At 36.2% G+C, this 12,053-nt stretch overlaps 1 long non-coding RNA gene across 5 annotated transcripts in view; it reads left to right on the top strand.

Annotated features, from left to right (window-relative positions):
- The window catches only part of LOC144307047 (uncharacterized), a 108,210-nt gene that overhangs the window by 10,841 nt on the left and 85,316 nt on the right, over positions 1-12,053 (top strand). The window lies entirely within an intron of this gene.

Below are 12,053 nucleotides of genomic sequence, written 5' to 3'. Positions count from 1 at the left end.
GAAAATAAAGAACACTGATTTTTTTCAGTAATTATTTTCTAAATCACTTGTGGGCCACTGTTGGTGATTCCGTGAAAGAAATGGGGGCATGAGTAGTACATATTCATTCTGATCCATGTAATTACATATACAGATGATTCACTAGTCATGATAGATCCTTGAACTTACTTGATCATATTTATAAGTGGCTTTATCGGTTCCTACCTCCAGGACCTTGTTTAATGTAAATTTTCAACCTTTTATTTTCAGGCTGTAGGTGTTCTTCTGTCTAAAATGAGTCTCTTGTAGACAGCAAATAGATGGGTCCTGCTTTTTTATCCAGTCTGAAACCCTGCGCCTTTTGATGGGGTCATTAAGCCCGTTCACATTCAGAGTTACCATTTAGAGATATGAGTTCAGTGTCATCATGATATCTATTCAGTCCTTGTTTTTGTGGACTGTTCCACTGAACTTCTTCTTAAAGGGGAATTTTAAGAGTCCCCCTTAAAATTTCTTGCAGAGCTGGTTTGGAGGTCACATATTCTTTTTGTTGCTGCCTGTCTTGGAAGCTCTTTATCTCTCCTTCCATTTTGAATGAGACCCTTGCTGGATAAAGTATTCTTGGTTGCATGTTCTTTTCATTTAGGACCCTGAATATATCCTGCCAGCCCTTTCTGGCTTTTTTCTGTCTTCAATTTCCTTTTTTTTTAAAAAAGATTTTATTTATTTATTCATGAGAGACAACAGAGAGAGGCAGAGACATAGTCAGAGGGAGAAGTAGGCTCCCTGTGGGAAGCCTGATGTGGGACTTGATCCCAGGACCCCAGGATCATGACCTTAACCAAAGGCAGACACTCAACCACTGAGCCACCCAGGTGCCCTTCAGTTTCCTTTTTTGAGAGATAGGAATAAAATACAACCTATGTAAAAGGTAGTTGTAAAGATTAAATAAGATAATTTATGGAAAACACTTATAATCATCGCTGGTGAATGTATCAGTAAATGTCAGATCATTTTATGTTATTATTAAATATCAAGCAAAATATCATTTTTCAATCTTGATTATTCCAATGGATATGAAAACTATATCAGATACTGAATAATATTTTTATATTTATAAACAAAACAAATAAATATTGTAAATATCCAAATGCCTCTTTTACAGATTTGCCTTCTAGTTGATAACGATTATATTCCTCTAATGATTGAAGCATCTTTCGGAAGTCCTGTAACACTATACATCATAACAGTCACCTTTTATTTTTTTATTTTTATTTTTTAAAAAGATTTTATTTATTTATTCATGAGAGACACAGAGAGAGGGGGGTGGGGCAGAGACACAGGCAGAAGGAGAAGCAGGCTCCATGCAGGGAGCCCGATGTGGGACTCGATCCCCAGACCTGGGATTACGCCCTGAGCCAAAGGCAGATGCTCAACCACTGAGCTACTCAGGCTCCCGATATTCACCTTTTAATTACCAAATATTTTCAATGTCGCTATACTTTCTTCTACTTTCTTTTTGTGCCAATTCTGTTTCCCGACTGGATTTTCAGTTACTTCAAGGCAAGGAATGCTCATATTCTCTTCTATCCTCCTAATATGAGTAGATCTATAAACTAGTGAAACATTTCTAGGTTTTATTTTAAATAATTTTAACTGTAAACATTGCTTGAAAGAAAATATTAAGATGAAAAAAAACATTGGTGTTTATAGAAGTTATCTTTGTGAAAAGCAATTGAAAAAAATGTTGATTGAATGTATGAGTTCTGGCATTTTATTTTCACAATAACCTGCAACGAGAGCTGTTACTTTCTAAATTTTACATGGGAGAAGCCTGAGGTTCATGGAGGTGAAGTACTGTGCTCCGTGGAGCAGAACAGCATAAGAACACAGAGCAAAAAAGATTTGTCTAACTTCAAAGCTTAAAATGTCAATTAAGAAAATCTCCAACAGGGCAGCCTGGGTGGCTCAGCGGTCTAGCGCTGCCTTCAGCCCAGAGTGTGGTCCTGGAGACCCGGGATCTAGTCCTACATCAGGCTCTCTGCATGGAGCCTACTTCTTTCTCTGCCTGTGTCTCTGCCTCTCTCTCTCTGTGTCTCTCATGAGTAAATAAATAAAATCTTTTTAAAAAAACTCTAACAATGTATAATTGATTTTATTAATTTGTACATGTCTCCATTTCCTTAAGCTGTCCTTTTTTTTTTTTTTCATTTCAAGAAATATTCTGGGATATAAATACTGAGAATCATATTCAAATTTTGTAGGAAGAAGCAATGAAACATTTATATCGTGTTTCTGTTTCTTAATGAAATAGTCCTCCTTCCACTCTTGCTTGAGAGAAATGCCTGTATTAAGTATCTTCATAATCTTACAAAAAAGACTGATTCAAACAAACAAGCAAATAAATGTTTCTGAAATTTCAACAACATGAGTTCAGTCAAGCTTATAATTTAATTTTTCCCACACATCTTTTTTTATGTTCTATTTCTGATCAGAGGGTTATGTCTTTATCATATGGCCTAAAATTCACTGTATGAAACCGAGCTCAGGTACAGCTTAAACAGGAAATAAAAAGGAAATTTACTGAAGAATAAGTTAAAGAAAAATTTCAGTTTCATGTACAGAATGTTGGTACTTTCTGCCACAGGAACTGTTGATAGGATATTGGTTATTTAGCAGATTTTCTAATGAAGTAATGAAGCTACAAACTGGATAATTTCATGTAATTTTGTTCTCTGTGATTTTTCCCAAATCTGAAATATTTGATGGATATCTGCATCTTCAACTATAACTCTTACATATTGTTTTACATATTTCTAATATAGCACTTAGAACATCCCACAATTATAGAGTACACTCATCTTCAACTAAAATGTGAATGTTCAAGTACCTGAAGAGTTTTATTTCCTAAGGAAAAATGCCAAAAATGAATGAGTATGGTCTACACAGGTAAGATAAAGTAGATCTATGAGGTGGGGTTGGAAGAAGAGGGAATTACATAAGGGTGGAAACTTTATCTAAACCTGGAGAGGTCTTCAAAGCACCATAATTTAACAATTTGGGATTTTGTAACAACGTATTTTCCTTAGGAATTAAGTCTCTCCCTCCCTTACCACCCTTCTTTTTTTTTTAACATTTTTTTTAAATTTTTATTTATTAATGATAGTCACACAGAGAGAGAGAGAGAGAGAGAGAGAGAGAGGCAGAGACACAGGCAGAAGGAGAAGCAGGCTCCATGCAACGAGAGCCCGATGTGGGATTCGATCCCGGGTCTCCAGGATCGCACCCTGGGCCAAAGGCAGGCGCCAAACCGCTGCGCCACCCAGGGATCCCTACCACCCTTCTTTTTCTGGCAAATTGATGTTTAGCCTTCAAGACTAATTTTATATACTGCATTATTATTCATTTATAAACATGAATAAAATTCTACCTCTATCATAACATTCAACTTATTCCAATGTGAATATTTTACTACACTTCATTTATGTCTTTTTCTTTGCTCAATATCTTGTTTTTGTACTGTACCAGCGCCCTTCATTTCAAATGGTTGTGTTGAGCCTGGTAGTCTTACTACCTTTTCTTCCCCTATGTTGTATCTATAATTTATGAACCAGGAGGGGTGAATTATTCTCTCTGCCATCTATAGAGTTTGCATTCAGACATATGGTAATAGAAAGGCCAATCCGAGACTTTCCTGATAACAGAATGTGGGATCAAGACCTGAGCCAAAGACAGATGTTTAACTGACGGAGTCACCCAGGCACCCCTAGGCTGTCCTTTTTCTGACAGACTTTTCATGTCTTTTTAAGAGACCTCATTATCTGCCTCCAGCTATCACAGGTTAGACTGGAGATTAGATAATCAAATGTCCAGTGGACTTTCTGAAAAAGCTGAGATTTGAGTCAGGGAGTTAGAAAACATTCACATGATGACCAAGGCACAGATGAGTGGAGTAAAATACATACATTATACCCAGCTCCTGCACTTGGAGCTTGACGTAATGAGTAAGACTGTTTCGAGAAATTTCCTTTTTTGAACATGATAACATGTATCTTATACTTCTGATAATTACATGAGGCAGTGAAATATAGTAATGTTGTAGTTTTAATATATAGAAATACATGTTTATTTCTTTTTTTTTTAATTTATTTTTTATTGGTGTTCAATTTACTAACATACAGAATAACCCCCAGTGCCCGTCACCCATTCACTCCCACCCCCCGCCCTTCTCCCCTTCCACCACCCCTGGTTCGTTTCCCAGAGTTAGCAGTCTTTACGTTCTGTCTCCCTTTCTGATATTTCCCACACATTTCTTCTCCCTTCCCTTATATTCCCTTTCACTATTATTTATATTCCCCAAATGAATGAGAACATATAATGTTTGTCCTTCACCGACTGACTTACTTCACTCAGCATAATACCCTCCAGTTCCATCCACGTTGAAGCAAATGGTGGGTATTTGTCATTTCTAATAGCTGAGGAATATCCCATTGTATACATAAACCACATCTTCTTTATCCATTCATCTTTCGTTGGACACCGAGGCTCCTTCCACAGTTTGGCTATCGTGGCCATTGCTGCTATAAACATCGGGGTGCAGGTGTCCCGGCGTTTCATTGCATTTGTATCTTTGGGGTAAATCCCCAACAGTGCAATTGCTGGGTCGTAGGGCAGGTCTATTTTTAACTCTTTGAGGAACCTCCACACAGTTTTCCAGAGTGGCTGCACCAGTTCACATTCCCACCAACAGTGTAAGAGGGTTCCCTTTTCTCCGCATCCTCTCCAACATTTGTTGTTTCCTGCCTTGTTAATTTGCCCCATTCTCACTGGTGTGAGGTGGTATCTCATTGTGGTTTTGATTTGTATCTCCCTGATGGCAAGTGATGCAGAGCATTTTCTCATGTGCGTGTTGGCCATGTCTATGTCTTCCTCTGTGAGATTTCTGTTCATGTCTTTTGCCCATTTCATGATTGGATTGTTTGTTTCTTTGGTGTTGAGTTTAAGAAGTTCTTTATAGATCTTGGAAACTAGCCCTTTATCTGATACGTCATTTGCAAATATCTTCTCCCATTCTGTAGGTTGTCTTTGAGTTTTGTTGACTGTATCCTTTGCTGTGCAAAAGCTTCTTATCTTGATGAAGTCCCAAAAGTTCATTTTTGCTTTTGTTTCTTTTGCCTTCATGGATGTATCTTGCAAGAAGTTACTATGGCCGAGTTTAAAAAGGGTGTTGCCTGTGTTCTTCTCTAGGATTTCGATGGAATCTTGTCTCACATTTAGATCTTTCATCCATTTTGAGTTTATCTTTGTGTCTGGTGCAAGAGAGTGGTCTAGTTTCATTCTTCTGCATGTGGATGTCCAATTTTCCCAGCACCATTTATTGAAGAGACTGTCTTTCTTCCAGTGGATAGTCTTTCCTCCTTTATCGAATATTAGTTCACCATAAAGTTCAGGGTCCACTTCTGGGTTCTCTATTCTATTCCATTGATCTATGTGTCTGTTTTTGTGCCAGTACCACACTGTCTTGATGACCACAGCTTTGTAGTACAACCTGAAATCTGGCATTGTGATGCCCCCAGATATGGTTTTCTTTTTTTAAAATTCCCCTGGCTATTCGGGGTCTTTTCTGATTCCACACAAATCTTAAAATAATTTGTTCTAACTCTCTGAAGAAAGTCCATGGTATTTTGTAGGGATTGCATTAAACGTGTATATTGCCCTGGGTAACATTGACATTTTCACAATATTAATTCTGCCAATCCATGAGCATGGAATATTTTTCCATCTCTTTGTGTCTTCCTCAATTTCTTTCAGAAGTGTTCTATAGTTTTGAGGGTATAGATCCTTTACCTCTTTGGTTAGGTTTATTCCTAGGTATCTTAGGCTTTTGGGTGCAATTGTAAATGGGATTGACTCCTTAATTTCTCTTTCTTCAGTCTCATTGTTAGTGTATAGAAATGCCACTGATTTCTGGGCATTGATTTTGTATCCTGCCACGCTACCGAATTGCTGTATGAGTTCTAGCAATCTTGGGTTGGAGACTTTTGGGTTTTCTATGTAGAGTATCATGTCATCGGCGAAGAGGGAGAGTTTGACTTCTTCTTTGCCAATTTGAATGCCTTTAATGTCTTTTTGTTGTCTGATTGCTGAGGCTAGGACCTCCAGTACTATGTTGAACAGCAGTGGTGAGAGTGGACATCCCTGTCTTGTTCCTGATCTTAGGGGAAAGGCTCCCAGTGCTTCCCCATTGAGAATGATATTTGCTGTGGGCTTTATTTATGGTGACAAATGGTGTAGAAACTATTTATCTTCCTAGTATTTCTTTTATATATATAGTGGAGAACTTCTGGTTCCCATTCATATTGTTATTATTATTTTTTTATTTATTTATGATAGTCACAGAGAGAGAGAGAGAGAGGCAGAGACACAGGCAGAGGGAGAAGCAGGCTCCATACAAGGATCCCGATGTGGGATTCGATCCCGGGTCTCCAGGATCGCGCCCTGGGCCAAAGGCAGGGGCTAAACCGCTGCGCCACCCAGGGATCCCTCATTCATATTGTTATAAAGAGATTGTCAACTACTATTGCCTAATTCATATGCTAACCAATGAGTCTAAATGTCTCCTGACCCTGGAAGGAAGTGGTGCATGATGTGGGCCTTGCCAGTTACTGTATGACATCTTTTTGCATCATTGGGTAAAAACACGAAGCTGAGGCCAAATACTAAGGCAAGACTATTGGTGGAGAAATAGTATTTTTCTCAGGGGGATGGGGAGTGGGGAGTAGGGAGGGAGCAGATTTGTTAAGATGGGAAAATATTTAGTTCCTGGGATACTGTCTGCCATTTCTCCTGCCTGATAGAGAAACTTAGTTTATAGGATGATTCCAAGCTCAAGAGAGATAGACACCTGAGATGAAAGGAGAGATTTGATTGCGTGTTTTTTGTTTTGTTTTGTTTTATTTTTTATTTTTTATTTTTTACTCCTGGTTGAGACAAACAACAAAACACCTTAGGCTGCATTTAGTATGTATTCATACCTAGACCTTTTAAGAAATATTTTAAATAAGATATTTTTGCATACTTGTAGGCCTTTGACTAAAAATCTTCTGTAGGTTTAGAGATAGAAATATTTGTTACTCATAATTATATCACCAGTGACTAGGCTTATTGTTGACAGTGATCAATCCTTGATAAATGAACATGAATGAATGTAAATATATTAAGCTATTAGTGGGCATGCTTAATCATTATTATAACATTAATAGGATTATTGTTCAGATGAGATTCTTCTTTAAGATTTCTCTTCTTTTCTAAAAATAAATCTACTGTATGCCATATTTAGAATCATAGGTGCTTCATAAATTAGGACAACTAAGTTCTAGTTTAAATTGTACATATGTGTCAAGAATATGAGACATATATGTTGTCCTTCATGTGTTCTGTAGTTTAAAAATATACCTCACAAAATTATATGTGCAATGAGAGAAAAAAAGAAAAATTATGAAGGGAAAAATTAAAGGCCAAATGTGATCTCTTATAAATATGTGAAAATACTATTAATTATTGTTATGAATTACCAAAGTTATTGACTTTTCAGAATAACCAGAATATGAAGAGAATCTAAAACAACTTTTTAACAGTTAATTTTTAAAGAACTATACTCTAGTGGTTTATATTATTTAATTTCCTTATGCTGAAAATAATTTTAACCTATAAATTGAAAATAATAACCCTCATCACCCAAATGAATTTAGAAAAATATAGTGATAAAACAGGTCACTGACATTTCTAGTAAACATAATTATATGAGTAATTGAAAAATAGTGTATTTTGAAAGATGAAATTTTAATATTAGAATATATAGCATGATTGGAGGTTTCAACGTGTTTTAATTAGAATATAAATGTGTTTTATAAAACTTAACAGAATGCAGCTTTATTGTAACCTCCATTCATTAATATAAAGCTTGTTGTATGCCTGCTTATATCACCTCATTTGCATTTAAATGCATTATATATATTTTAGGGGAATATATATATTAGGGGAATAAGACAGGCTTAATTATATTAACATGGCCCTAAATACAAGTATATTACACAAATATTTTCATTAAATATTTTTGTCTCCAAAGAATTTTTATACAAATGTCTGTATTTATATATATATATATGATTTTCTTATGTATGTTAAGAAAATAGCAGTGATTCTTTGGCTCAATTTTCTGATTAAAATATAAGTGACATATTAAAATGTAGTCATCATTTAAATAAGAAAATACAACATGATGTGAATATATAACAGGTTCTGAGGTCAATAACTCTAGATTCAAATCCTATCTCCTTTAGTTATCACTGACCTGATTTAGAGTAATTTTTATAAGCATCATTTTCTTAATATGTAAAGTAGTAATAAAACTATCTTTTAGAATATATCAGTTGGAGTAAGTGAGATGATAAATAAAAGATAAAAGAAATATATATATATATGGAGAGAGAGCTCTTAAACAGGCTTCCTGTTCACTACAGAACTCAACACAGGTCTTGATATCATGGCCCTGAGATCATTACCTGAACCAAAATCAATAGTTGGATGCTTAACTGACTGAGCCACCCAGGTGTCCCAAAAGGAATATTTTCTTTTTATTGCTGATATATACTTATAAAATTGAAGCTACATTTCTACTTTTTATTTTCTTTTGATTTCAAAATTCTGTAATAGGACTTCTGTTTCTGGGAAGGTGAGGTAGACGCAATTTTCCTTATTCTTTCCACTAAGTAAACTTGATGGCCTTTATAAATAAAACAAATATAGGAAATGCTGAATGGTGGAGCAAAGACAGATGAATAGAGGTAACAAGCCTTAATGACATAGTATCAAAGAAAATTCAGTAAAGTATATAAAAGTAATTATACACCATGACCAAGTAAAGGCTTATTCCAGACATGCAATGCTGGATTAATATTTTAAAACCAATCAATATAATTCAAAAGAAGAATTATATGATCTGATTTATCAATGTAGAAGAAAGCATTCGATAAAATTCAACATTCATTCAGAGTGAGAAAAAATATTTGCAAACTACACAGCTGACAAAGTACCAGTATCTAGAATATAATAAGTCTCAAAACTCAACAAAAAAATGCAATTAGAAAATGGGGAAAATACATGAAGACATATAAACAAATATATACAGTTGTTTAAAAACACATAAAAGACATCAAACATAATTTACCACTAGGGAAATACAAACTACAATGGGATATTATTGCTCACGCATTAGAATGGCTAAAATTAAAAAAAAAAAAAAAAGTGACATCAATCTGTCCAGGCATTTGGAGAGAGTCTGCAAAGGAGAGAAGTGTCTGTCATAGAAGGAAGAAAATCAGGAATGTGGAAGTTCTGAAGGCAAGTGATGGAGTTGTGTCAAAGAAAAGGATCAATGTACTATGACAGATGAGACTTATAAATCAATCAAGATAAAGACTGCAATGAAATGTTGGATTTCATGACATTGAACTTAATGCTAATCTCAAAGCAGTTGTGGTGGAATCATGGGTGTAGCACTTGTGACAACCAGAGAAACAGAACCAGTAGGAGATACAGAGGAAGGAATTAATTGCAAAGTATTTGCTCCTGCAATTGAGGATGCTCACTAAGCAAATCTGAAGTCCATAGGGCGGGCTATTAGGAAGAATAGGCTGGAACTTCCTGCAATAGCTGAAGCTGCAGTTGAGGGGCCGAATTTCTTCTTTTTTTCTGGGAAGTCTCAGTTCTGCTCTTAAGGCCTTTCAACTGATTGAATTAAGCCAATCCTGATAATCCAGGATAATGTCCTTTACGTAAGTCAACATGAATCACATCTATAAAATACCTTCACAGCAACGTCTAAATTAGTGTTCAATTGAATAATTAGAGACTTTAGCCTACTCAAGCTGACACATAAAACATGGCCATTAGAGGGGATATGAAATGCATATAAAAGAAAATGGAAGAGGAATTTAAGCCATCAAATAAATCAATTCAACAAATCTTACAGCAGAGAGGAAATGTGTCAGTAAAAGCATATTTTAATGCAGCTGTAAATGATCCATTGGAAAAAAATAATATCAGTTTCAGAAGTTAGAACTGCTAGATCAATATTCTTAGGTGTTTGGGACCCTTGGGTGTCTCAGGGGTTGAGCAGCAGCCTTTGGCTCAGGGCGTGATCCTGGGATGTGGGATGGAGTCCTCATCGGGCTCCCTACAGGGAGCCTGCTTCTCCCTCTCCTGTGTCTCTGTCTCTGCCTCCGTCTCTGTCTGTCTGTCTGTCTGTCTCTCTCTCTGTGTGTCTCTCATGAATAAATAAACCTTTAAAAAATATTCTTAGATGTTTGACGGGGGATTGACTAGAGCATACATTAAAGTATTGGCCTCAGACAGCAGAAGGAAAGTGTGCTTCTCATCAGAGGAAGTGATGCATTGCGTATGTGAGATGCTTGTGGTCATTTAATAGAAAATATGGTGGAAATAGATGTAAGTTCACCTTTTTCAGGATAACAGTAAATAAGAACATCAGTGGAGAATGAGGTTAGAGGAGTCTATGACACTAAAGTTGTGAGTAGCGATGAGACCTTAAATAGCCACCTGGAGGTTTGGGGATATTAAGAGGCTTGGGAAATGAAGCAATTAGGGCACACCTGGGGCTCAGTTTTATAATTTTCCAGTGAGACCAGTCATTGTGGTTCTGTATTTTTCTCCAGACCTGCTTAGGGGCATGCCCCATGCTACCTGGGTAGACAGTTCAATTTCAGTTCTCCCTAGCAAGTCACCAGGGAGAGTGCAGAAAATGGAAAGGAGTGAAGCTGATAGGAGCAGTGGAAATTAAGCTGCTAAATAGGAAAGTAAGAACATAAATGAAAAGAGGTAGAATGAAAGCTTTGTAGACACAAAGAGACAATCAGGTTTTTAAAGTACTAATGCTAGAGAGATTGGTGGAAACTGGAGTTAGTCATCAAAGTGAGGGATGCTTGAGGATGAATTTATGGAGAGATTGCTGTTATTAATAATCACATTCTCTAGGAATTATCCTGGGAATAAGATGTGGACACAGAGTGGATTCCAGGACCATTCTAGGAGCAGGAATGAAAAAACTGGCAATGGGCATTATTTGTATATTGCCATCACAATGAATTAAGACAGGAGGTGACCAGCAAATAATTCTTAATTTAATAAAAGAAGAAATGCATGAATGAGTATGCAAAAAAGTTGAAGGCGAGCCACTCAATTAGTTGATTATGGCAAATAATCAACTATAAAAAAATAATGACCAACTTCAAATGTTTGGAAATCCTTCACAGAGAATAAATAACAAGGTCTTATTTTCATAATAAGTAAGAGTTTAAATAGAACAAGAGGTGGAGAAAATCCCTGTAGAGAGCACACACAAAGAAAACAGCAATAGACTTAACTTGGGGGATAGAAGGAAGTTCAATACACAAATGTAAAATCAGGAAGGAGAGAAAGTGGCATGTGGTTGATAGGCTCAGCTCATGAAAAGAGTTTAGACTTTTAAGTATTTTATGTTTTATCCACAATGCAGTGGAGTATTTTACCTGGGTTTGAGGGGAGATAACTTTCCTAAAAGGTTAACTTCTTAAAGATTCTGTCCCAATAAGGTTGTTTTAATCCTCCACTGACATTTACTATCAGATTGTGGAATTAGTAGGATACTCCCTAGTGAGTCTCTTGAGTTATATTAATAGCCTCTTACTCTATGGAAGCAACACCGTATCAACCAATAGTATTACTGGGACAGGACTTAAGAATGATGCCTTCTGCCCCTGAGTTCCAGAGCAGGAGCAGCTCAAACTGGCTGAGGATCGGTCTCAACATCCAGCTTAATTAACCACTGATGATTAAGTTGGGAAGAATTGGTATCTTAACAATAGTGAGTCTTCCTCTGCAGAGTTGTATAATCTTTCTTTGTTTATTTAGATTGTCTTTGACGATTTTATCATTGTAGTTTTCTGCATACACATCCTGTACCTATTTTGTTAGATTTATATCCAAGTATTTAATTTCTTTTAGAATGCTATTGT

This window comes from Canis aureus, chromosome 1 (genome assembly GCF_053574225.1).
Source record: "Canis aureus isolate CA01 chromosome 1, VMU_Caureus_v.1.0, whole genome shotgun sequence".
NCBI classification, from domain to species: Eukaryota; Metazoa; Chordata; class Mammalia; order Carnivora; family Canidae; genus Canis; species Canis aureus.
Note: the sequence above shows the minus strand (reverse complement) of the source record. Positions and strands in the feature narration are given on the sequence as shown.